The 18,540-nt window shown below is 32.7% G+C and overlaps 1 long non-coding RNA gene across 1 annotated transcript; it reads left to right on the forward strand.

The window, feature by feature from the left end:
- Positions 1-3,146: 3,146 nt before the first annotated feature.
- On the forward strand, positions 3,147-8,487 carry LOC105785837 (uncharacterized). Its single transcript, XR_001131221.2, has 8 exons — positions 3,147-3,418; positions 3,494-3,601; positions 5,014-5,083; positions 6,605-6,695; positions 7,318-7,518; positions 7,599-7,691; positions 7,765-7,866; positions 8,020-8,487. It is a non-coding gene; the product is annotated as an uncharacterized LOC105785837 (long non-coding RNA).
- Positions 8,488-18,540: the final 10,053 nt, after the last annotated feature.

Consider the following 18,540-nt stretch of genomic DNA (forward strand, 5'->3'; position numbering starts at 1 on the left):
TCCATACTTATGTATTTATATATATAGACAAACTAATATTCGTTTTACATGTTTTTTTTGGTTACTGATTAGTATTTCTTGGTCCATGACAGTGTGTTGGCAGCTCAACTTGCCGGCAATACATAGTCTGCTGGCGCATTGACACAGATTGTCAGGTGCGGAGTTAGCGATGACTGAGCTAGCCGAAGTGCGTCGTTACATGAAGAGCAGTGGAACGTATCTAGGAAAAGTTGACAGCATGTTTAAGCTTATTCCATTTTTAGAACGTCTTGAAAAGTATGGATTGAAGGCTCCAAATGAATTCAGATAAAACCTCTTTTTCTTAACCTACCCAAGTGGTTAGTCTTTCCTTTGAATAGGTGATAAAATTCTAAGGGTGGGTTTGGATGGGCGATTGGGTGCGGTGCGTTTAGTTTATTTTTTATCTCACGCTACAGTATCGCTACAGTGTCTAATCTCATCGCCACCGCTGTTTTTACATTAACCGCAGGTAAACGCACCGCCCATCCAAACTCACCCTAAGTATGTCGCAATGCGTTCGGCCTTTACTACTGCTGACCCCATTATTTTGGTTTGTTCTGCTGGTATGGCCCAGGCAAATTGGGCTTGAACAACTACCTGTCACCTTTAATTTTCTCATGCCAAGTTTTTGTTCGTTATAACTTTTCTCTACCATTAACCCATATTTTGTGTAAACTTTGGATATCCTATAATCCTTATAACTTTTTACTCTCTTCATTTTCCTTTTGGTGGATTTATAATTAGCAGTGGAATAAAAAATGTATAATAATTTCTTTAGCCCTTCAACTTTATTAAAAAAGTTATTTTAACCATTTATTTATTTTTCCGCCTCTTCTAATTCTCCATTTAAAATTTCAAATCACCTTAAAATTAATGAAAAATTTAATGTTTGATAACTTTGCTAACATGACATACACTTAGATTATCACGTAAGTATTTAATTAATTTTAGAATTTTAAAATATTAAAAATATTTTATATAAAATATTTATAATTTTTAAAAATTTTAATGATTTTAATTTTAAAATTTTTAATTTTAAAAATTAATTAATTATTGATGTGTCACCCACGTGGCAACTGTGTATGCAACCTTAGCAAAGTTAAAAACGTTAACTTTTCATTCATTTTGGGGTAATTTGGCAAAAAGAACAAATTTAAGGGCTAAAAAAACAATAAATTAAATGAAGGACTAAAATGATTTTTTATAAAGTTGAAGGGTAAAAAGTCATTATAACAATTAAAACCAGTGCATAATCCAATAAAAAACTATCTGTTATGTGTTTTTTTCTTTTTAATTTTTAATATAATTAAAATACATGTGACAACGTTACAATTTTGCTTATGAAAATTTTTTATTCCACTGCATAAAAAATTAATCCTTAGATTATGTGACATTCATGATGTGATTAAAAGAAATAAAAATAATATAAAATAAAGATTTTTAAATAACTTCTACGTTGCTTTGAATCAAAGTTATATGGTTAAAGTGGTGCCTAAGATAACAAACACTTCTTCAAGCACTAAATGCAAAACAGAAAACACACAAGGCAAAAAAAGTTATTTATACAGTTCGGTTTTCCTACTTTTGCATAGTCTAGCACAGTGAAAAATATTCACTCTCTTTAACAGTTACATAAAGTGAACCTACTCAATCACACCCCATGATAATTTCACCTTTGTACTTTGAAGAATTGATACTCTCACCACTAAATTTATCCATTGTGAATTTAGCAAGTAAAATGACAACACAAGGTTTTACTATCAAAATGACACTTTTATGATAATATTATCACAAGAACAAGTTAAGTGCTTAACTCTCAGTGCATCCACCTAGGCAAGTCTATCAAATACATAAACTGTAATTTTGAGAATTGCTTACAAATGAAGATTTAATTCAATCCCAATCCCATTAAAACAATAATACAACAAAAATAATACATTATAATAGGATAAAGAAAATATGGAATTTTGGCAACTTATCCAATAGAATCACGATCCAATCCAAAGTTTATGATCCAAGGGATTGTATTGGGTAATTTCGAATCAATCCAATCACTAATATTATATTCCCAAAGTAATATGAGTCTTCCATAATGGACTAGATATCAACCATAAAATTAGTATAGCCCAAATCATTGATTCAATAAATTTGGCAACATCTTAAATATGGAAACCGTCTTCCACAAATTTGGTTGGCAGGGGAGTGGGTACTTCCTTTGACACCAAATTGTCAATTTCATATTTTTCAACAATCTCTCCTTTTGACAAGTTGTTGAACTAAGCACACAAAATGTAGAAAACTTGAATCATCAATCAAGAATAGCTCCCCTTTAGTATATTTTCCCATTAGCTTAACTCAACTCAACTTAGAAATAATTAAGTAATTAATCATCAAATGTCAGAGCAATATTGCATTAACAACTAACCAAAAATAATTATAATTAAGCAAGTTAAGAAAGCAATGTAAAATTGCATCAAAGAAACGAATTTCATAGAAGAAAACCTTTTAAGTTCATCACCATCAAAACAATAGAAAATTAGCAACATAAAATCATCCAAAAACTGTTAAAAAATAAAGAAGTTCAAAACATAAACCAACAATTTTCTTCTCCCCTTTACTCCAATACTTCTCTCCCTTCTTTGTTTTACAAGGTTGCCAACCATCAGAAGCTTGCACTACAGCAAATTAAACTTTTTGTGGTGTTTGGATCGAAAACGCCGCAAAGGTCAAACTTTTAACGATGACTGTATTGAAAAATGCCACAAATATATATCATTAGTGGCGCTAACCGAAAAATGCTGCAATAAGTCGTTATATAGTAGTGTTTGTGGAAATAGCACCGCAAATAGTACATATTTAGCGGCGTTTTATGCTACGCGCCGCAAAGGTACAGCAAAAGGTTAAAAACGATAGCGGCGTTTTTCTCATAAACGCTGCTAAAGGTAAAGCAATAGTGGCGTTTTACTCATAAATGCCGCAAATATTTTTTAATTTTTATTAAAACGGCGCCGTTTTGATAGCTGACCCTTGCAACCCTTATTCCTCCAAATCATTTTGCCCAAATTCCTAACTTAATTTTTTTTTCTCAATTTCCTAAATTTTTTCTTTCCCATCCATCTACTGCTGGTCGTCTCTCCGGTCATCCGTCTGCTGCATCGCCGTTGACAGTGCATTTGCCATTGATCTCTGTCTCTTTCGTTGGCGCTGCTCCGTCCATTGCAAAAGGATTTTCGATCCAAACTTGCTTAAAAAGAAAGTACATTCTACTTTTCTGCATTTATTTATAGGAGAAAATTCTCCTCAGAATATGTTTGGATTCTAGTTCTCATGGCATTCATTTTTTATGCAGCTAAATGATAAGGAGCTTGCAAAAGAGTTGTATAAGAAGTATAGCGCGGTAGCTGATACTTTTCTCTTCATTCAATTCAGGTTCCTAATTCTATGTTTCGTATTGGTCGGAATGTTTCAACAGATCCATAGGCGAAAAATACGTGCTTGGCAAATGATATGTGTTTTGTCACAATTTGTTGATGATGATATAGTTGGAGAAGTCACACGGTGCTTGCAAATAGCTCTCTATGTAAGTAACTGTTGCTTCTTTTAGAAAATCTGATAGTTCTTTCTTAACTTATTATAGTTCGCTTAAGTTTGATAATATGGTAAGTTTGATAAGTTGTTTAGGAGAGAATAACAAGTAATTTTTTGGTTTTGATAGAAATTTCATGAAAGCCTATCTCAAATATTTTTCCTTTTCCTGAATGTCTGCTCTGTGTTCGTGTATGTAATGTTTAGTTTACTTTATACTTCCAAAACACTGAATGCTTCTATTTGGTGTCGACAGAGGTTATTGTTAGGTGGTTCCATAAATCAGGCAGTGTTAACACATTAATTTTCTTATTTTGTTGCATATCACTGGTAAATGTACTTGCTATGCTATATGGTGCACTTTGTAGATTAATTCGTTGGCTGCCATTGCTAGTTAGAAGAAACTGATAATACTGAATGGTGTTTAATTAATTATTTTGACTTTGGATTGTGTAACATATCTCCACTAATTTCTGGTCATGTCTCTTTTGGAGAGAAACAACTTACCTTCTGTTCGTCAGTATTTGGAAACATTTGCAATTAATATTTACATGAAGTTTCCCTCTTTGGTAGTGCACCGTCTTAAATTTATTTAGTAAATAAAGCTTAACATTCATGCATGAGATGTGTGCGGAAACACACATATTACAACAGTCTACATGCCTGAATTGTCAAATATGAATTTCAAGTGAGTGAAAGGAGCCCTGTCCAGAGTCTGCAGAGTTGCACTGTTGACTGATAAAAAAAATTGCATTCAATCATATTTAGGGTGTGTTTGATTGAATGGGGAAGTGGAAGGATGGAAAGAGTAGAGTGGGAAGATGGAAAAGTAATAAATTTTAAGCATGCGTGATAAGAGAGAAAAGGAAGAAGAAAATATGAAAGATGACTATTTTTAATGCATAAATCTTTCTAAATTGGAATTATAAGAGAGAAAATTAGATAGATAAAAACTAAGTGTGCATATTTTATTTTTTGGAATTTTCATTTTCTTTAATATGTTTTTTCAACTTTACTAAGCAATGGATGGAGAGAAAATTAGATAAATAAAGTATGCACCTTATCAACCATGCAATGTTTGTAGCAAGGCTCTTTTACTGCTAGATGTGTGTTGGATCATTATCTCTACTTATGAACTGTAATTTATGAAGTGTTTACTTGAAAGTTTGCATCTTTGTTTTAGATCTATCCTTTCTGCCTCTATTTATGTTTACGTATGTATTAGCAAGTGTTCTTCGTGCGTACATCTTTAAATTCCAACGCATGCTTATCTTCCACGGTCGTTTTTGTCTTCTAGCCGTATTGATGTCCTACGACTCTTGGCCTTTGATTGATGTGCTTGATCATAGGACCAGTTTTATTTGCCTTTGATGGTCTAGACAGCCTGTTATATCCCAACTCATGCAGGTTTATTCACGGTGTTCCTGTTGGACCTGTCAGTGATCAGTTTGGAGGGTTGATTTTTATCTATGTGAAGGTATGCAGTTGCTTTGTGGCAGAGAGCTAATGCTATAAGATAAATATTTTGTTTAAATTTCTCTAGTGTTGATTGATTCAAATTAGGTGACTGCTGCGTTGGTTCTATCTTTTCACTTTGCTTGAATTTTTTTTTCTGTTTTTTTTCCCTTTTTTCGTTATTTCCAAGGAAAATTCTTTTCCAAAGCTACTTTAAGGTCCTGTGTAACCAGACTCCGCGGGGATGAATAGCGTCTATATTTGAGCCCATAGCCAGATTGGTTGATCATAAAAATAATTTCGTGGTTTATTCACAGGTTATCTTTCATGATACTGCTGGTCTCATTTCTGTATATGGTAGTACTTGTTTAAGTTAGATTTGCTTGCATTTGTGGCCTAGATAGTACTGCTCTGGCTGTGGTAGTTTGATGCCAATTGGTCCCTCAAACTCTATTTGATCAAGGAAGAAATTTGAAGAGTCGAAGCAATGTTTTAGTTATGTTTTTAACGTGTTTGGAGGGCCTTTAGAGGATATCTAGGAGCATGTTTGGAATGCGATGAAGCAGACATCAAAATGATGCTGCATTTAAGATAATTTTTTAATCTCCTTCCAAACCCTAATAGGAATGGGTGATGATGAGCTGTTTGCATTTGGATGTCACACTGTACTTCATAATTTTTATTTTCTTTATTTAGCTATGTGTTCTTTGTTGTCAACTACTCATTTTTAATTAATCTGTAATTTAGCTTCTAGTTTGAAATCATTATCATTTTAATTTATGCATTATAGGATAAATCGGTCAATTCTCTTAAGTCTCTACCAAACAATTTTCTTTTTTGTTCTATTTAGTTCCCTTTTCTCATTTGAGTCCCAAAATTTTGAAACATAATATTTGTCTATGGAAATAATATAATTTTAAGAATAAAAAGGCTTTCAAGTTAATAAAAATCAATAAATGTTATTTATCCCAAATATATATAACAATATTTAAAAGATAGTCACTGAATATATACTAGGGTAGGAGTTTTTTATTTTACAACTAGGATTAAAATCATTTGCATGCCTTTAACTTTATAAAACTTGAAATCAATATCAATTAAGACCTTGGTTACTATTATTTAAAGTAGTTTCTCTGCTTTTATTAGTTCGATTAAAGTATTTTCTCTGAACCTGGTTTTGTATAGATTCTGAAGTTGAAATATTTTTAAATTTAGCCACTTGGTATGCATGAATCAACTTTATACAATAGTATATTATCTTTATCAAAACTTGTTTTATGCAGTTGGTTTTGTTTTAGAGATGATGTTGATTATGGTTTGAATGCGGCATATGTGTCCCAAGTCAATAGTTGAGAAGAGTTCAGATTTGAGTGCAACATCTCAAGTACATGTGCAAGACCTAATTCCACTATGCATTCACCAATTTGTAATTTTGCATATGCATCTACCTGCTTGGGATTCAATAAATTTAAATAACATGAATTAATATATATTAATGCCAATTTATCTTATCATTTATTTATTATGTTTTTTATTGAAACAGTGAATTGGATCCCTACAAAAGAAGTATTCGATAGGCTCATTTGAATTGCCTAATCAAACAACTCTATTTTAAGCTCTCCGTAATTGCATTTGTAAGTACCTCTTATTACTTACATGTTTTAATTTAATTAATTAAAATTTGAAATTACTTGTTTATTTCATTTGGTTCGTAAATTTATTACTTATATGTTTTAATTAGAAATAGAGAATTAGAAAACAACAGAATTAGATACTTGATATATATTATCTATTTTAGTACAATGACATGATTTAAATCTATTTAGAACACTTAAGTTCCGTAATTTATTGTCAACTTTAGACTTCAAGAACTACAAAATGGATAAGAGTTGGATGGATTTGTCAAGGGTAAGCAACAACTATCGAAATGGAGTACAAACTTTTCTAAATTTTGCAATTCAAAATGCAAGCCAAGAGAATATGATACTTTGCCCGTGTAAGAAGTGTGGCAACATCAATTGGCATACTCGTGAAGTTATCTACGAACATCTAATTATTGATGGCTTTATTCGAGGGTATAAAAAATAGATTTTTCATGGAGAGTGTACACCTCGTAGAACCTCTTCAATGATTAATCCAGCTTATCCTCATAATGCTCACCATCAGTCTGTTAGAGAATATTAAGGTGAATGTAATTTATAATACTTTGGTTTAATTGTCATTTATATTTACTTTCTAAACTTGTGTTATTTGCAGGAAAGATTTATTTTAGAGGTCTCGGATAATTATGTGAAGAAAGCATTAGTAAAGAAATGAAGAGACCATAAAAGAACTTTTAAAAATGAATATTTTAAGAAAAATATAAGCCTTGAAGAGAAATTGTGAAATGTCCCGCCGGGAATGCTGAGGTACCAATGGAAAGATGCAATTAGATTTTGGAATTCAAAGAAAGGAGAGGTATTACGTACTTCCAAACTCTTATAATTATTTCGGTTTATAGTATTTACTATATACGTAATAATAATTTCATAATGTAGGATCGTGAGCGAGTTCAAACTACAAGTAGGCAAAAACAAAAATTAACGTACACAACTGGGTCGAAAAGTTTTGCTTGTGTAGCTAATGATGAGGTATTTTGAATTTATTAATTGTGTCAAATATTAATTACTTTCTACTAATAATACTTTTCCTACTATATCATAGGAACTGTCGTCTGGTCAAAAAGTTAAACGCCTTCAGCTTTTTGACATTACACATAGAAAGTAAGATGGATCTCCTATGGCTATTGAAGCTGCAAAAATCATGGTATATGTACTTAATAAAATTTGAATTATTTTAAATATTTATCATGTTTAATTATAATGGTTTAATTTGTCGTTTGTAATGCAAATAATGCCAAGTTATGTTGCATTTGCTTGATTATATATTTCGTTTCTAACTCCTTAATTGATTTATTAGGAGAAACTAAAGGTTCAAGTGATAGTTCGGTTAATCTGGACGACATTAATAACTAAGTTATTACTGAAGTTTTAGGTCCTGAAAGGTATTATCGGGTTCGATTTCAAAGATCTTTCATTAGCCCAACCCAATATTTTGGATCCAGCTCGCAGCGATACATGCCTTCGGCGAATCAGGCTCAAGTTGAAGTTCAGAGGTGAAGAGACCAGATGGCTCAAATGCAAGCAAGCATAGTTGAGCAAATTGCTCAACTTAAAGCAAATGTAGTAGCGAGGGAAGCAGCAAGGGCAACAGAGGCAACAAGAAAATATGACGAACTTCAACTACAGCTTCAAAATATGATGAAGATGTTTCAGCAGAATCAATTGCAGAATCCGCCATCTTAGACTTTTTTTTTCTTATTGTGAGAATATCTTAACAATATAGCTTTTGAATATATTTTTTTATTTCAGTTATTAATTTAGATCATATACATATTTCTTTCGTGATAGCATCATTTAGATTTGAAGTTTTTTGTTGGATTTGAAGTTATAAGAAAATATGTTGAAATTTCGGGTTCTATATGAAATAAAATGGGTTGGTAAAATATATAAATGTTAGTGGCATTTTCCCACAAACGTCGCTATAGAACATGATCTTTAGTGGCGCTTTTACTACAAACACCGCTAAAGAACATGATCTTTTGCGGAGATTCTAACTTCAAATGCCCCAACATGCTCGACTCTCTTGTGGCATTTGAAAACAAATGCCATTAAAGATCATATTCTTTAGTGGTGATTGAAATAAAAATGCCGCTAAAGATCATGTTCTATAGCGACGTTTTTCCATATAAATGCCACAGATTTTAGCGGTGTTATCTATAGCGGTAAGCACCGCAAACTGCTTTAGCGGCGCTTATAGGCGCCGCTATAGGGCCAAAAAAGTGCTGCTGAAAACCTGTTTTGCTGTAGTGTTTGAGGTTAGCAAGAAGAGCCTTTTGTCAATCTATCATCTTCTTCACAGCTTTGGCCTAGGGATTGTAACGTGTTTATGCAAGTGTACGTAGTTGTTCAAGTAATAAGTAAGTAAAAATGAGTTATCGTCTCCATAGAGACTATATAAGCTTAAACAATTAATTGCAAAATTATAATTAACAATTTGATGTAAAAAACTCAATAAATTTTGATAGTGATGATTAGATTAATTAAATGCAAGAGTGATCCCTAATGTAATTTCTAATCTAAATGCAATTTACCTAAATGTATGAATGAAGGCTTTAGCAACAAAAACAATCAACATTAAATGGGAAAAGATAATTATATTAATCAAATCAACTTACTTTCATCATGCTAACATGTTCGGAATTACTTCCATTGCAACTCGGTCTCTTATGGGTTTGGAAACCAAATTAAGTTCTCTCGAATCTTTTACTTAGTTAAATATGCATGTTACTGATCATATTAGACTATGAGTTTCTTAACATTTATGCAAGGTCACAGGAACATTTACATTTGCAATAATTTAACTACATAAATCTAAAAACCATGCAAGATAATAGAGCTAACTAAAGATATTATGAACCTTAACTTAGTTGGTTTTAATGACCTAAATTAAGCATTGCACTTTTCAATTATACGTCTACTAGCCGTCGTTCAATTAGGATCGCTCAGCTAATCTGAGTGCACCCAATCATGTATGAATGAAATGCATCATGATATTAATTGAAAACATAATTGACTGAGGCATAAAACGTGTTAACATGAATTAAATAAATCCCATTAAATTAATATAATCATCTTAGCATATAGGAATTAAAACTTCATAGTTGATGTAAAAAACATACACAAAGCAAACATGTTTAAAATAAATGACAGGAGGAAAGAGTTTGCTCAGTTCAATAGCCTTTTGGATCTATTCTGACTGATGTGCTCAACTCTGTTCAGTTCAATAGCCTTTCAGATCTATTTTGATTGAAATGCTCCTCTGTTTTGATTGAAGCTTCTTTTGCTAAGGGTTTAGAAGGTAGTCAGCTAAAGAGTGCTTTTAACAAAGCTTTTGAGGCTAAAGATAGGAGAGGGGATGGACGACTATTAAAGGGAAAAAAAGGAAAAGAAATTGAGAGAAAACTAATGTGAGCTAGAGAGGAATGTTGAGTGATGAGGGATGATGCAAAAGTGAGGAATGGCAAGGTATTTATAGGTGAAGGCAAGGGTTTGAGTTTACTAAAAATAGGTTTAAATTTCCTTCCTTCCCTCTCTCATGTGGCCGGCCATGCTTCAAGGAAAAGGGATGACCAAGTCTTCTCAATTTGAATTCGAATTTCAAGCTAAAAATAGCTAGAGTGGACGGTTTCAACAAGGAAGTTGTTGGGCTGAATTCTGATTATTTTCCAACTGTAGGTACCTTCAATTAAAAATCTCAAAATACATTTTGGTGGCCAATATCAAGTGCCAAAATTATGATTTTAATTCCCCTTGTTGGACCATTTTTTCAGTCCAATAACTTAGCAAACATGTCCATCTTTTATCACCTTCTTTACTGGGTCAAGTAGTCAACCACATGCCCAAAATTGCATGGTTTTTCCGTCCACATGGATAATTTGTGCATGACCATCTTTTATTTATTTAAGTCATGTCTCTAATAGCCTACCCGCATAGTGAAAAATACATACATAAATAAATTAACATGAATTAATATAAAATATGCATGAAAATCATGTAATTAAGCATAATTTCACATACTTTTCAAATTCATGTTTAAAATTACTAATTAAGTAAAATTCACATATTTTAATAATAATTACTAGACATAAACATAATAATTAAGTAAAAAGGTGGTAAAAACATATAGAAAATCCCTATAGAATTTTGAGTTTACATATAGTCAAAGTGGTGCCTAAGATAGTGGGCACTCCTTCAAGCATTAAATGCAAAACGAAAAACATACAAGGCACAAAAAGCTGTTTATGCAGTTCAATTTCCTTACGTTTGTGTAGTTTAGCTCAGTGAGAAATATTCACTCTCTTTAACAATTACACAAAGTGAACCTACTCAATCACAACCCATGATAATTTCCCTCACCTTTGTACTTTTAAGAGTTTATACTCTCACCACTAAATTCACTCATTGTGAATTTAGCAAGAAAAATGACAACACAAGGTTTTACTATCAAAATGACACTCTTATGATAATATTATCACAAGAACAAGTTAAGTGCTTAACTCTCAGTACATCCACCTAAGCAAGTCTATCAAATACATAGACTTTAATTTTGGGACATGCTTACAAATGAAGATTTAATTCAATCCCACTAAAATAGTAATACAACAAGAATAATACATTATAATAGCACAAAGAAAATATAGAATCTTGGCAACTCATCCAATAGAATCACGATCTAGTCCAAAGTTCATGATCTAAGGGATTGTCTTGGGTAATTTCAAATCAATCCAATCACTAATATAGTATTCCCAAAGTAATAAGAATCTTTCGTAATGGGTTAGATATCAACCATACAATTAGTATAACCCAAACCATCAATTCAATAAATTTGCAAACATCTTAAATATGGAAACTGTTTTCCACAAATTTAGGAGGCAGGGGAGTGGGTACTCCCTTTGGCACCAAATTGGCAGTTTCATATTTTTCTACAATCTCTCGCTTTGGCAATTTGTTGAACAAAACACACAAAATGCAGGAAACTTGAATCATCAATTAATAATAGCTCTCCCTTAGTATATTTTCCCATTAGCTTAACTCAAATTAACTTAGAAATAGTTAAGTAATTAATCATCAATGTCGGAGTAATTTTGCATTAACAACTAACAAAAAATAATTATAACTAAGAAAGTTAAGAAAGCAATGTAAAAATGCATCAAAGAAACGAAATTCATAGCAAAAAACCTTTTAACTTCATCACCATCAAAACAATAGAAAGTAGCAACATACAATCCTCCAAAAACTATTAAAAAATAAAGAAGTTCAAAACATAAACCAACATTTTTCTTCTCCCCTTTACTCCAATACTTCTCCCCCTTTTTGTTCTATAAGATTGCAAACCATCAAAAGCTTGGAGGTCAGCAAGAAGAGCCTTTTGTTGATCTATCATCTTCTTCACAGCCTTGGCTATGCCCTTATCTAGTCACAGTGTTTTTGATAAAAGTTGATAAAGTCTTGAAGATCTGCAATGGTTCTTACTTTCATCCCTTTGGAAAGAGGAATAGTGCTTGTGAGAGCGGGCACTTCTTATCCACCAATTTCACCTTCAGCAGTTTCAAGCTTAGAGCTTTGAACTGTAATGACTCGACTTTTGCTAGTGTTAAAAAATGCAATTTCAAAACCTAATTTTCGTAAACTTAGTCCGTAAGGATAAAATAAGAATAATTATGGAGTTAGTATGATAGTATATTAATGATCGGTTAAGTAATTTAATCGAGAAAATCATTAATTAAAGCTCAATGTGACACCTCAAACCTAGCTTAAAAGTTTCGGCCAAGTTCTGGAGAACATATTAGTCACTGGAGTGACACAGACTAGAAATAGTACACTTATACTCGAATAATCAACCAATTCAGATTGTGAATCATTCATACCAATTTTAGAAACCAATTACATACAATATGTCATACAAACACAAACATAACCATACATAACCTATGAACATGCTTTTTTTAATCGAAACTTATATTACAAGTCAAAAAGGGAAAAATAGTAAATTTGGCATCACACAAAATCGAAAAACAAATTCAATTAATATTATCATACCACACTTGAACTTGACATACTATGCCTCTTCATAATCAACTTAGCCAATTCAATTTGTAATTTAAATTAACCAAGTGAAAATTAATCCAATAATGCGTACTTTATTTACCTAAATTTAGTCATGCTTACTAAAGCTCATAATGTCTCCCTAAACATGCATCCACTTAAAATGTGTCATTAGGGATGAAAAAAATCAGAATCCAATTACGCACATATTCAAACATATTACCTCACATACATATCTTATTACCACAATCCACATATCAAAATCCAAAAGAACAATAAAACCCAACATGTTTATTATACTAATCAAATATATGAAAATATCAAGCCTAAAACATTAAGAACATAATACCCAAATGAATGTCCCCATGCCACCATAAAAGAAAGAAAATACCAAAAATTCAATTCTATTACAATTTCAACTTTTGAGACTTTCGGAATCCTCCAAAGTCGCTATCCCTTCTCTGATATCAACTATCTTCTGAAAATCAAATAAACTCAAACAATAAGCTTACTAAGCGTGTGGCCTTAAGGTGCACACAACATATACACAATCACATTATCCGGAAACATGCTCATTACTTATGTACAGCCAATATTAATCATATCATACTCAATTCAACATTACATCAGGCTCATTTACATAGATATCAATTCTAAAACATGTTTTCCAATATACAACAAAGCAAAACTACTTTTATATCATTGCACACACCAAATGACGATCTTTTAGATTTTTTTTCCAAGTCCAAAATAGAATATACATTCAATAATCGGACCCAACTTGAACTCACCGAAATGTTGAGCCATAGCTCTCCACCCTGAACGTACCAATTAATGAATCGAAATTCCACGCAAAAAGGTGAGTCAACGACTCTAGTGATGAACTGTAAATGATTGGTGAACCAATTTAGCATACCGTGCTCAAAACTTCACTTCTTAGACACTTCTAATTTCCCTACGATATTCCAACTATATCAAATGGTTTCCACATGTATACAAGGGCATTTAGTCAATTTCTTACTCAACAACAATAATAGTCAATTTCACATGCACATTATCATTTCCAAATTTACTCATTCACTTCCAGATTTACACATCCCCTTAAGCATACTTGCATGAATGACACATAGGCAAATAGCCACTAATTAAGTTCATTTTCAAATCCAATCATGCATATGTATCATCATACACATATTACACACAATGACTTACTCGCATTATTATGCTTCACTTACTTATCTCAACATAATTAGAATCGACAAGTATGCACTTAATATATCATTGACACTTAGTCATCACAACACAGAAATGCAAAGTATTAGGCATTCACACATACCAATGGCGGAGACCTTAATGTACATCAATCATATATTTTCAGTCACCAAATGAGCATTTCAATTGTACTTACCATAGTTACCATCATAGGCACTTTTTAAGCCATTTGCACCAACTAGCATTTCACACATTAGTATTCACTTAAGCACATAATCGCAACAGAAAACATTCACTAATTTTAGCACCATAACCTACTCAAAACAGTAGGTAGAGACACACATCGATTCGTGTATGCCTCGATTGTTGATCACCTAATTCACTTTAGCTTTTCCTTTGTCGATTTCGTTTGTTGGCCTTTTGGATTTTGTTTCTTGAAAGCAAGATCAATTATCACTCATTAGGATCATAATATCATCATTGGAATATAAAAATTGCATCAAAATCATCATTTTCCCTAAGTTCGCTAAACTAGCCTAAAGTGTCCAGTTTAGGAAAATCTTGAACCACTTGTAAACCTCAATTCAACCATCTAATAGCTTCATTAAAACCTTAATTTAATATTAGAAGTCAAGAACTACACAATTGATCTCAAAATGCTACCTACCTAATTTTAAAGGAGATTTTTTAATAGGCTTTTCAATTGACTATCAATTTGGCCATTTTGAGTTAAAACCAAGTTTCTAAACTCTTTTTCATCAAAAAAGAAAGCTAAAACACTTTTAAAATAAAGAATTATCAAGGAATGAATATTTCACCATGGATGAGTTTAAACTTAAAGAAACTTTAAAATATTTGGGTTTTTTTATTTAGAACGTATAATCGAATTGCAAAGGTTGAAAACAAATGGAAATAAACTTTTAAAACTATTTGTTACCTCAATTGAAAGTTTGGAGATCAAATTCAGGAAGAATCTTCAAAATTTCATGAATCAAGATAGTTCGAATTGATGAAAATCGTTGAGGTTTTGGGTGAAATTGATGGCTATTTTGAAGAGAATAGCCATTTTTCTTTATCTAGGATTTTTTTTAGTGAGAAATTTGAGAGAAAATGAAGAAAAAAGAAGTTAGATATGGTGTTTTAGTAACCATCGGTATGGAGGGAAGGAGATGGTAGATTGGCTCTAGTTTTAAAAGGTGTGGTATTTACTTCTTAAAGACTACAACTTTCACTCGTTTTCAAATAGGTCCCTATGGCTAAAATTAGCCAAAATTGATGTAATTTGATTCAATTTAATACCTGATTTCAATTCTAATCTCACCTAAGCTAATCCAAAATTCTAATTAATTCTCTCTAATTTGAATTTCCCTTAATAGGATTTTCTAAACTCGTATTTTTTTTCTTCCACTCAATCACGTAATTTTTCTCCCTCTTTTTTTTATAACTTCTAGTCTCAAATTTAGGGTGTGACAACTCTCCCCTCCTTCTAAGAAATTTCTCCTTCGAAATTTACTTGATACGAACAAGTGCGAATACTGAGATCTCATCATATCGTCCGGTTCCCATGTAGCTTCTTCAGTATTATGGTTTCTCCACAACACCTTTACCAATGGAATTCGTTTCCTTTTCAAGACTTTCTCTTCCTAAGATAGGATTTGTACAATTTCTTCCTCATACCTTAAATCTGGTTAAATTTCAATCTCCTCTATTGGCACGATGTGTGACGGATCAGGTCGATATTTCCTTAACATTGAGACATGAAATACATCATAGATGTGCTCCAATTTTGACTGTAATTCCAATTGATATGCCACCAGACCAATCTTTTTCAAGATTTTATATGGTCTAATAAATCTGGGGCTCAACTTCCCTCTTCTCCTGAATCTCAACACCTTTTTCCACAGAGACACTTTCAAAAATATACTGTCATCCACTTTATACTCAATGTCCATCCTTTTTAGGTCAGCATATGACTTCTATCTATCAGAAGTCATTTTCGATCTTTTTTGAATGAACTTAATCTTATATTTGGTATCTTGGACAAATTTTAGACCCAACATCAGTTTCTCGTTCAACTCACTCCAACACAATGGTGTCCGATACTTGCGTCCATACAATGCCTCATACAGTGCCATTTGAATACTCGTTTGAAAACTATTATTGTAGACAAACTCTGCCAACGGAAGATGATCCTCCCAACTACGTTTAAACTCAATTATACAAATTCTCAACTTGTCCTCAAGTGCTTGAATTACTCACTCCGACTGGCCATCAGTTTATGGATGGAAAGCTGTGCTAAACTTAAACCTAGTTCTCATAACTACATGAAATTTATTCCAAAATTAAGATGTGAAATGAGGATCCCAATATGAAATTATCAATATCGGTACACCATGCAATCGCACAATCTCAACAATATACAATCTCGTCAATTTTTGTAGGGAGTAATCCATCTAAATAGGTAAGAAGTGGGCCGACTTAGTCAACTTATCCACTCTAACCCAAATTGAATCCCTTTTTATGGGCGTCAAGGATAACCAACTAATAAAGTCCATAGTAACACGCTCTCACTTCTATTGCAGAAACTTAATCAGTTGCAACAATCCTGAAGGGAATTGATGCTCGACTTTCACTTGCTGACAAGTCAAACATTTTGCCACAAACTCAGTTACTTCCTTTTTCAATCCATGCCACCAATACATTTCTATCAATAATCGATACATTTTATTACTTCCAAGGTGCATAACATAATGGATACTATATGCCTCCTAATGTATCACATGCCTTAAATCTCTATCATCGAGCACACACAGTCTCTCTCGGAAACACAACACTTCTTGATAATTGAATGCAAAATTTATGGTCATACCTTGTTCCACTTTTTTAACCCGAGGTAATAACTTAAGGTCCAAGGGTTATTTCTCTTTAATTTCCCTAACCAACATTAGCTCTACTCGAAATTCCACCAATAATCCACCATTATCAATTAAACTAAACTTGGCAAACGTTACTCTTAAGTCTGTCACTGCTTTTCTACTTAGTGCATTCGCAACTACATTATCTTTACTGGGATGGTACTGAGTGACACAATTATAATCTTTTAGTAGCTCAATCCACCTTCGTTGCCTCAAGTTCAACTCTTTTTGGGAGAGAAGATACTTAAGACTCTTGTGATCCATTTTGATGTAACACATTTCACTGTACAGATAATGTTGCCACTTTTTAATCAAACACCATGATGAACAATTCTAAGTCATGATCTGGGTAATTTTTTTGATGGGGTTTAAATTTCCTAAATGCGTAAGCAACCACTTTTCTATCTTACATCAGCGTGCAACCAAGTCTCATGTGTGACGCATCATTGTATACCACATAATCTTTCCCAAAATCGGGTTGTATCAAAACCAGAGCCTGAGTCAAATCTGTTTTCAACTTTTCAAAACTACCTTATTGCTCATCCATCCACTTAAAAGGAACATACTTCCTCAATAACATCGTCAAGGGCATGAAAATTATGGAAAATCCTCTACTACAATATCTGGCCAACCCTAAGAAACTCTAGACCTTGGACACATTCTTGGGTTGCCACAATTCCAAAATAGCCTTAATATTTTTTAGATCCACACAAATACCATCTTTTGATACTACATGACCCAAAAACATCACTTCTTGAAGCCAAAATTCACATTTACTCAACTCAGCATTCAATTTTGAAGACTTAAACTTTCACGCATGCTTACCTTTTCTGAGGAATTAAAAATTTTCATGGCTAGCCTTATGCAAAATCAATAAGATCTACATACGTATCATCACTTAGTTAGCATAAAAATACTTGAAATGTAACGCCTTGGATTTTGGGGTTAGAAGTTTTGAGATTTGTAAGGGTCAGTGGCTAGATCAGGCAATTGAGTTTGTTTCCGTATTGTAGTGTTAGAATGGGCCTGCTAGTCTGGTGGTTGGTTTTGTGTTAGTTTATTTTGGGGTCTCAGGTTCGAGTCTTCAGGTGTGTTCGTGGAAAATTATTTTTGCACCTTTTATTTGTTTGGACCTAAAGATAGTTATTAATTTTAAATTTATTTTTTGTTATTTTGATTGGTTTATTTTGGTTTTTATCATTTTTATTATTTGGAAAAAAAGGAAGTTTTGCATGTTCTCTTCTGTTTTCTTCCTGGACGTGTTCTCCCTCTTCCTTTTTGGTTTTTTTCCAATTGAGAGATTTTATTCTCTCCCTTTCCCTCTGCTGGTTCCCTAATTAATTCTGGGTTTATCATCATCGTTGTGATCGATGGGTCTCTGTGTTGGCTTGGGGAGCGAATCAAACGATTCGAGTGTTTATCTCGTAAATCAGGTGTGGGTTTCGAACCTCTTCTCTTCTATTTTTGATTTGTTAATTCAATTTTGTAGTATTTGATAATCTCGAGTGTGTACTGAACTAGGTATTGGTATTGACTTACTGTGAAATTTGGCATCTTGTGGGCATGTACCTCCTTCCGCACGAGTGTGTGTCCCTCTACATGGGCGTGTTGACCTCCCACACAACCTAGGCATTTCCACACAGTCA

The sequence above is a fragment of the Gossypium raimondii genome, chromosome 1 (assembly GCF_025698545.1).
Source record: "Gossypium raimondii isolate GPD5lz chromosome 1, ASM2569854v1, whole genome shotgun sequence".
In the NCBI taxonomy this organism is placed as follows: Eukaryota; Viridiplantae; Streptophyta; class Magnoliopsida; order Malvales; family Malvaceae; genus Gossypium; species Gossypium raimondii.